This window comes from Callorhinus ursinus, unplaced genomic scaffold (assembly GCF_003265705.2).
Source record: "Callorhinus ursinus isolate GAN/ISIS: 27379988/994484 unplaced genomic scaffold, GSC_fseal_2.0 scaffold4, whole genome shotgun sequence".
Classification (NCBI taxonomy): domain Eukaryota; kingdom Metazoa; phylum Chordata; class Mammalia; order Carnivora; family Otariidae; genus Callorhinus; species Callorhinus ursinus.
Genome location: NW_027397066.1, coordinates 12,842,602 through 12,852,140, shown reverse-complemented (window position 1 = coordinate 12,852,140; position 9,539 = coordinate 12,842,602). Strand labels below are relative to the sequence as shown.

The 9,539-nt window shown below is 42.2% G+C and overlaps 1 protein-coding gene and 1 long non-coding RNA gene across 15 annotated transcripts in view; one reads left to right on the top strand and one right to left on the bottom strand.

The window, feature by feature from the left end:
- LOC141372573 (uncharacterized) overlaps window positions 1–11 on the bottom strand; it is a 59,801-nt gene extending 59,790 nt beyond the window's left edge. For both annotated transcript variants that reach the window (XR_012377857.1, XR_012377856.1), the window contains exon 1: window positions 1–11. This exon is cut by the window's left edge and continues 2,874 nt beyond it. This is a non-coding gene — a long non-coding RNA (uncharacterized lncRNA).
- LDB2 (LIM domain binding 2) overlaps window positions 1–9,539 on the top strand; it is a 407,922-nt gene that overhangs the window by 45,297 nt on the left and 353,086 nt on the right. The window lies entirely within an intron of this gene.

Genomic DNA, 9,539 nt, shown 5'->3' with positions numbered 1-9,539 from the left:
TTCTTTCTTTCTTTCTTTCTTTCTTTCTTTCTTTCTTTCTTTCTTTCATTAGTTCAACCTAAATTTTTTTAAAACTTAAATTGTAGGAGCATGCATCTGGACATAGGAAACTATTAATACTTAAAATTCAGTTATTTCTTCAAGAATTGCCGTATTTCGGGCAATGACAACACCAGAGCCTAGAAATATAGAGATGATTAAAACATTTTCTGTCCTCTAGAAGCTTACAATTTGGTAATGAAGGAACACATACAACCCGAGTCTTACAATGAGGTGCCATGACAGATTAATACGCGGTGGATTATGGGTGTGTCCGTGCACTGAAGGGTAAACGTCCTTCAGAAAGGTGGTCAGGGTGATGATAGCTAACATCCATGGGTACTGGCTATGTGTTGAGCACGGTGCTGAGTGCTTGCTGTAGGTTAGCTCCTGTAATCCTCATAATCACCTCAGGAGGTAGATGCCACTAACTGGGTTTTTCCTGAGGAAACAAAGGGTTAAGTAAATTGTCCAAGGTCACACAGATGCTAGTTGAGTTTTAGAGGTTGTGCTGTTAACTTCTCTGCTGTAGCACCTCTCCTGAGATAAGAAATACCAGCTAGGATTCTAGTTTCACCTGCAGAAATTTATTTGGTGAATAAATTCATTTTGTCTCCCCGAGGACAGGTTGACTTTGGCAGTGGGCTGGAAAGGTGACCTCATTTACCTAACTTGATTTGACTATTTGTCTCTCAGATTCCTGACTGATTTCTAAAGGGACCACGTGCAATTCCAAAGGATGGTGCCAGAGATGGACAATATACCCTGGTTATTGAGAGAAAAAGAACCGAAATGACACTCCCTTTTGAAGAACGAGTGTCTTCAGTATTCATTGAAGTGGTCTTCTCTGAAAAGTCACTGGAATGGTTGTGGAATTATTATGCATAATCATCTAAAAGTTTAATTTTTTTCCTTAAAAATATTTAGGTGTCCATCCAGTGCTTGACCCTTCTCAGGCATACTCTGTGGAAGATGGTGTTTTGATTGTCTTAAACAATGAGCTCTTAGGAGATTAAATTAGGATTAGAATTTGGCCTGGTGTTGGCTTCCTTTGCAGGTACTCAATGAGGAATCTTAGGGAAAATAAAGGCATACAGGGGCTTCCCACTTGCCTAGTGTGATCCTCTTTCAAGAGGCAATCTCCACACCTTGTGTCTCTGCCTTTCTTTTTTGGGAGGAGATGTTCCCTACCTACACTTGCAGCCTACTTCAGCTCCCAGGGAGGCCCCTGTCTTTACTGTAAATGCCTGCCCATTATTGGACATTAGATGGGTTTCCTTGTTTGATCCGCCCCAAGCCTGAGACTCATGCATTCTGGTTGTCCTGTAACAGATACAGGAAAAGTGAAGCTCACGGACGCGTAGACTTGAGTCCCTCCCTGGGCATCCCTGGGGGCTGTATCTTCTCATTTACCCATTCAGTGTTCTCTCCCAAAGCAGGTGTTTGGTAAAGGCCCCCCCCCACTCTCCTTTGGAGGCCCTGATTTGCCCTCACTTTACCACCACTTTTGACTAACTTAGTTTGAAGTTTTAGTCTTCCAACTAAAAACAGAAGGCCCAGAGATTTAACAGACCCCTCTGAAGAAGAGGGAGCTACTCTGTTCTGGTGACGTCGCAACCCCATCCTCTCTTTTCAGGATTAGGATGGCTTCCTAACTGTGCTCCCTGTTCCCTCTCTCCACCTTAAAATCTATTTCCCACAAGCAGCCAAAGTGATATTTTTGAAGCATAAATCCGATCACGTCACTCTTTAGCTTTCCCTTACACCTAGAATAAGCTCCTTGCTCTAGCTGTAAGAATGGATTGATCTGCTCCTTCCAGATGTCCAGTCTTATCTCCTTCTACATGTCCAGCAGACTCCAGTCACAAAGAGCATCTTTGGATCTATTAACTTTCCAAGCTCGTTCACGTCTCAACGCCTTTGCCCTCAGTCGTAGGATGGATATACAGATTCCTCTGTAATAAGCCATGAAGTATTAGCAGATCTAATTTGAATTAGAATTTGGCATGGCATTGGCTTTATTTGCAGGTAATCAATTAAACATCTCAAAGAAGGTAGTGACAATGAAGGGTAAGGGTCTCAGCACTCCGTAGGTCCTCTACTGACCAGCCTAAATGGCCCCTTCACAGAGACACTTTCCTGGAACACCTCAATTAAAATGACTTCCCTTCACCCCACTCACTTCCTATCACATGTCCTGATAATTTTCTTCATAGAAATTATAGCAAGCTGATATTTTATTGCTTCTAGTTTATTTCTGAGACATCTGCCTGTGCCCCATAGAATATGAGCTGTGTGAAGGCAGAGGCCTCACTTGTCTTGTTCATGGTCGTTCCCCACAGTGCTCCCTAGCACATAGTTGACACGTAAAATATACCGGTTGTAAAGGAGATTCCGTTGTATCAGTACTACCCGCATTGACACTGGAATTTACCTTGAATCTTACCAACAGTTACAGCTGGAAAAGAATCTGTGAGCCTAATAGTCCGGTGAGCATTCATGGATAGAATGCTCAGCCAGAGCTGCAGACAAAAGAAGGCTGGAAAAGGAATTTCTTCTGAGAAGAAAGTGTTGACCTGAGAATTTTGCCTTCTGGGTGGTGTGAATCTGTTGGGAGTCTCCCGACTTCTGATTAAAAATATTTACACTTATCCTAGTGTTTTTTTCCTCATTTGATGTTATCTACCTCTTCTCTCTCTTTGGATCTACCTAGGGGTCCACAGCCATGAATTATGAGATGAATCATGAGCGTACCTTACATTTCCTGGAGCACTTTCCACTTTAGGAAAGGCCTTTTAGGGCCATTAATCAGCTTATTTGAAATGATTTGTGCAACAGAAAATATGGAAAGTTATATTAGCGTATGATCTTGTGGTTGATGGTAACGTTGTGTTTGCTAACTAGTGTGTATGTGTGTGGGAGAGAGAGACAGACAGAGACAAACGGAGAGAGAGAGATGCTCTCCCCAGTCGGATTGTGTTTGTGTATGTGTGCACCTTCTAGTTAGGAAATATGCACAGTGTTTCCAACAGTGTTTTTTTCCTTTGGAGCGAAAAGAGTGACGTGCCTGGAATGTAAAGATCTGAACGGAAGTTTGATTTAGAGCAACTCAGATCTTAGGGAAGTTTCTTAACTTTCCTGAGTATTTCTTTCCTTAGCTTGAGTTTTAGCTTGGGAGGTGAATGGCTAATGGATGTAAAATGCCTGGTACAAGAAGGCCCCCTCCCCCACTTATCCGCAGTTTTGCTTTGCTCAGTTGCAGTTCCCTGCAGTCAACCGAGGTCCAGGAGCAGATGACTGTGCTTCTGCTATATTGTCGGAAGGTCAATAGTAGGCTAACGCTACATCGCGATGCCTATGCCATTCACCTCACCTCTCCTCATCACATAGCCACTTCGTCATCTCACATCTTCACCAGAAGAAGGGTGACTATAGTACAATCCGATATTTTGAGAGAGAGAGACCACATTCACAGAACGTTTATTACAGCGTATTGTTATAATTATTTATTGTTAGCAATTGTTGTTAATCTCTTACTGTGCCCAATTTATAAATTACACTTTATCATAGGTGGGTATTCTAGGAGAAAACGTAGTACGTATGGGGTTTGGTACTGTCCACGATTTCAGGCATCCACTGGGGGTCTTGGAATGCATCTCCCACAGATAAGGGGGGATTTCAGTGTATAGTAAATGCTCAATGAATGGGAACTAAGAGGATGATGATGATGATCTGTGGCCCCTATTCTCTATCCGAGCAGCAAATTAAGTCGCACAAGTAATGTAAGACAGCTTGACTTCCTGAAAGTATCTTTACAAATATTTTTTACATGGCTTGTACTAGCACACTGCAATCTTATGAGTCAAACTTGTAATGACATTGTAAGACTCATGGATTTGGTGTTCTTATATGATAAGAGAATGCCATCAGGGTTTCTCACTGTTATACAGTAGTGCTGACATAATAATCATATGCCTTCTTGTGGCTGTGGCTCTTCCCCCAAATCCAGGTTGTAATGATCTCTGAGACTTACCTACAGTTAAGGATTAGGAATTGACCAATGTGTAGGACACACACGCTCCGTGCCGTTGGGAGAAAGCTGTGTTCAGGGCTTGCTCCTGCCAAGAACTCAGTGGAGACAACAGAACAGTGAAATGTTCCCTTGTACCAGCAGCACCTCTCCAGGGCCACCTAAATGGGGGCCCCAGGGAGGGCTGGGGAACACCCACCTGCTGTCCTGGACTGGCCATTTCATCTAAAGAGGCGCACCTCTCAGTGTGCAGCTCTGCACAGACTTCTCCAAGGGAGCTGTGTCAGCAGTGGTCGGAAGCCTGAAGCACCACCTGCGCATCTGGACTGATAACAGCCCTGCCAACCGATCCACTGTGACACCTTGTGGCTTACTCCCTAACAGGGTGAAAATGCACATGAGTGAGGCGGCGGTGTGCTGAATGGTACCGTGCGGTATCTTTCTGGCCAGAAGGATCAGGGTGATGGGTAGGAAAGCTGCCTCCTTCTGCTTTGCTTAGAGATGCACCTGGGTGTTACAAGGTGCTGATCTGGCCCGCTAGTCTCAGTGTAGGGCTTCCTTGATTTTTCATTATTGAATTCTTTAAATTACACATACCTTCCTACACTTCATCCCCTTGACCAGGTCACCTGTGATTTTTCTTTTTTTAAGATTTTATTTATTTATTTGAGAGAGAGAGAGCAAATGAGAGGAGGGAGGGTCAGAGGGAGAAGCAGCCTCCCTGCTGAGCAGGGAGCCCGATGTGGGACTCGATCCCGGAACTCCAGGATCATGACCTGAGCCGAAGGCAGTCGCTTAACCAACTGAGCCACCCAGGCGCCCACCTGTGATTTTTTTTTTTTTTTGAGCATGCCATATTAATAACCTTTTATCAATCTTTCTAGTCAAGTATCTTGCATCATTCAAACATTAAATTGTTTGCATATATATATGTGAATATAAAATATATATATTTATTTTTTGGAGAGGGTAGTGCTTGTTAAATTTTGCTTCCCAATATGGGTCATTTCTTAGGACTTACGAGGATTTTATCTTGAGACCGAAAATTGTGTAGACAAGCAAAAGCTAAACTAATAAACAAGGCTGACCATTTGACAGTATACACACACACACACACACACACACACACACACAAAGTCCTCTTATACCTTATAATTTTGGCCATGATTACTCTGCAGTTGGCTAAAATTTCTTGCTTGAAATTGAAATTAAGCAGTTGGTGCATATCTCCTGCCTTTGCAAGGTTTTGATGGAGAACATTTGATGGAGCCGACCACTCTCAAATTAGCTGAATCCTAGAATTTCAGAGCTGGAATAGACACAAAAGATCATCTAGTCCAAGCTCCTGATTTTGGAAGCACGGAAACCAGACACAGGTGGCGCTTATCTAGACTCTGAAGTGCTGCTAAATGGTCTCAGGTTTTGTAGATCATAACACTAGTTGCCTGCTAATAACCAGGGACTGGCCAAATTAAACACTCTTACCAACCACTAATTTGTTCTTCAATCCTCCAAAAATATCTATGTTTCAAACCCCTTTCTCCTTTTCCAGTTTTCTGATTGCCCTAAAGTTGTATCAGTCTTTAGCATCGTGCTACTGATGTTGAAAAACACATCACTAACCTACCTTGTTTTAGAATGTGTGATTGTTTTCTTTGCCAATTTTATTTAAAATTAAGTTGTGTGTGCTTTAAAATCTGTGTTCAATTTTTCTGATGTTAAAAACATGGTACATTATCAAGATAGAGTATTTATAAAATACAACAATATGCAAAGAGGTCAGTACAAATTTTCTCTAATTCTACTATGCAAAAAATTGCTGTTAACGTATTAGTATATACATGTAATACACACAAGCATATACATCAACCTTTTCATGCCTAGGAGCATACTGAGTGCCCTTTTGAATCTAACTCTTCTAACTAAAATTATGAGTGTTTCACTGTGCTCTTAAGCCTTTTCAAAATATATTTTGAGTTGTCTGAATTCTTTACACTTATGCTTATGTTTTAAATGTTAACACCATATAAATATTTAAAAAATTATCTGGCTCCTTTGCACCATGATTTAACCTCAAAGAATTAGTATTTTTAATAATCAAGCTTGTCTCCCAGTAAGATGGCATGCTGGTACTAAGGATTTAGCTATGGTGACTATTCTGATTACTATTAGCGTTTAATACCAGGCAGAAACCTTCACCGAGGGCTCCCTGTCTCCTTTTAAGGATTTCCCCTCCCATTTGAGGACAGATCTTTCTCCCCCTCCTGTTTTTCTTTCTCTTGTATTATTTCTGAGTCAAGAGGTAGCTGACATGCAACCTTGTGCAAGGTCCATAAATCAAAAGATTTTGCACAATTTATACTGGGAAGAAGGAGCTTGAATTAATGTTAAGAGTTAGTGTTGATCTAGAACCAGTAGGTTGGGATATAGCAAGTTAATTTATGACACTGTTTGAAGGACATATATTTGATTCAAGGAGAAAAGTGAAATCTCAAGAAGTGAGCTATGTCATGAGTTGTATGCAATGTTATCTTATTTTCTCCACTGGATGGAAGAGATCCTTGGGGTCAGGTACTATCTTATTCATGTTTGTATCCTTCGTGACAATTTACATTCTCTGTGGCCAAGAGTGGTCTTTTATTAAAGGCACATTTCACAGAGGCAGCCATTTTCTAACCAGATTCTGAGTTATCACGGTTTTAATATGGGTAATATGCATTTTATAGATAAGCCTCATACACATATGCTTCTCTTACAGTGTTGTGGTGTGCAGTATCGTCCCCTACCACAGCACTAGCATTAAACGATTAACTTCTGGAGTCACGCAGACTTATTTTTCTTACTATTTGTATGACCTTGAGTGCATTAATTTACCCTTCCGTGTCTCGCTTGCCTTCCTGGGTACTGTAGGAATGATGATAGAAACTATGGCTTTGGGTTTTTTTTGAGGACTGAATGAGATCATTCTTATAAAGTAGTTAGCATAGTGCCTGCCCCCTGTAAGTGTTAACTGTTATTGTCACGGTTTCTCTGTTTAGTGGATATTGAGCATCTACCTTATGTGGTCTTACAGGCCTAGAGATGAAGAGGGTGGCATCCCTGTGGTGAAGGAGCTTAGTGTAAGAAGGAGGGTCTTCAGAGATGAGTGGGGATTTCCCAATCCAAGAAAGATGGAGGGAAGAAGGTTTTTGGCAGAAGAAATTGAGCCTTGAAAGGTGATAATCTGAAGAAGGGTGAGGATTTTGGCATGGCTGGGGCTGAGAGGGTCTGGGGGAATCTGTTCAGTATGCATATGTATGTGTCAGGTGAAGGTGGTAGGAGACAAGGCTGGAGAGAGGAAGTGGGGAACAGACGGTGAAGACTTTGGTATGCCAAGCCAGGAGCTTTGGTTTTCATCTTTCAGAGACTATCTATTGGACTTAACATGGTAAGTACAAACAGGGCTCTGACGTGATTGTTTCGTGTCTCTGTGCCTTCGTTTCCTTATTTGGAAAATGATACAATAGTAGTCTTCCCCTCACAGGATTGTTTTAGGGGAATTTAATGAGATAAGGCCTTTAAGCCCTTAGACGAGCACCTCAGACATGGTAAGGATTAAATCAACATTAGCTTCTACTGTATTGGACAAAGGGAACTGAAAAAGGTAGATTTTTGCCTGGGTGGTGTGTGTGTGTGTGTGTGTGTGTGTGTGTGTGTGTGTGTGTGAAATAATTTGATCTGCATTTGGGCAAGATCACTCTGGTCACTTTGTGGAGGGGGGTACTCGCGATCTGTCTTGGAGCATATTTGTCTGCTGAGAGAAAAGAAACAGTGAATGGGGAGATGCACAAAGGAAAAATTACACAGAGTTACTGGCTGACTGAGCTATTTTTAGCCTACTGTGTCTGAAGCAAAGGATGGATTTTCATGGCATTTTTTTTTAAAGATGCAAAATTACGGTAAGCCAGGATTATGTAACTTGCCCAGGGACACTTCATTTGTCCACCAGTGAGGCCCAAGATGTGGTTCATGAAACTTTTAGCAGTCATTTTAGAGGATGGATCCCCAGGGTCTCCGGCCCTGCCTTTTCCTCTTGCCTTTATCAGGATTGGGCAACCAGAGGTGATGGGCTATGCCTGCTGGGAAAAACCTCCTTACAGCTTGGCACAAGGACCCCGTAGTGATGTGGCAGCGAGTCAAGGGAAAAGGCAGTGGGGAGGGAGATGACAGAGAATTGAAATCCTACCCTATCCAGGACATGTGAGGTGAGTCTCAGAGACTCAGTTTCCAAGGTGGCAGACTGAGAGCAGCAATCAACATCAGGGGCATCTTCAACACCAAATGGGACCATGGAGGTAGACTGGCAAGACTGGAGTGGCAATGGGTAGCGACTCTTCCCTTCCCTCCATGGCTCTTCATGTGATGTCACGGGCCCACAGATTTGGTTCATTTTATGGGTGGGTTTCCTGAACTCTTCTCGCAGCCACTCTTCTCCCTAAGCTTGAGCCTCTGGCCTTGGATAAATCTTTCCTTCTTCCTGAGCCTCTACCCTCCCCCAACGGCTCTGGTGTAGCTGAGATGTGAACGGCCAGGTTCTCTTGTTGGCCCCAGAGTCCCTGATTAGGTGGACTGTTTGCTTTTGTTTTTAATCTACTACGTTAAAAATAAAATCAAGGTAAATAATGTGTTATTGACTCTGTGTCAAGCCTCTGTTCCTTTTCTCCCATCCTCCTTGGTGAAGGGAACTTGCTGAGTCACGGCATCTTGCTCTTCCACACCGACTGACTGGAGCTGGAGAACCACACTTCTCCAAACGCTCTGTGCACCATTGTCTTAAAACCTGCACGTTAAAGAAGGTCCAGGATTGTTTTTTCCTGTCACCATAAAAGAACCTCAAAATGCAAATGCAGGATGTACTAAAATTACAGAGATCAGGGGGTGCCCTGTGCTGTCACTTTTGTTTGTTTTTTTTTTTAGAAGGGTTAAAATTCATCTGAACCAAGACTGGAAAATAAGCTTAAGGTGTTAGGTTATTCTGAAAAGACTGTTAATGCCTGTTGGCTAAATGCATTAAACTGCTTTGAAATGATCACTTGTGTGTACTATTTTAAAAACTGCTTGCTGGGATGGTGATTTAAACCTGTTTTTTTCTGGACTCAAAACTTCGCATTTGTCTGTTGAAAAAATACTGTATTTGAGACAAATAAACATTAAAATATAGCTTATTATATTTCCAGGCATTTGTAAGGAAAATATGTCAAGACATTTATAGTTAGAAACTGAAATCTCTGCCTTAATTCACTCCATTGTACCAAGGAGCCTAACCGTGTATATAGTATTACCAGGTCTCCAGAGACCTCCTTGAAGGGATACCAGATACTCTTGGTATAACAGGAGGGTAGGGGGTGGGGACAGAACGCGGGGGGAATGGTTTCCAATCCTAATTCTATAGTTCCTGTGATTTTTTTTTTTTTTTTAATGGAGGCATGGG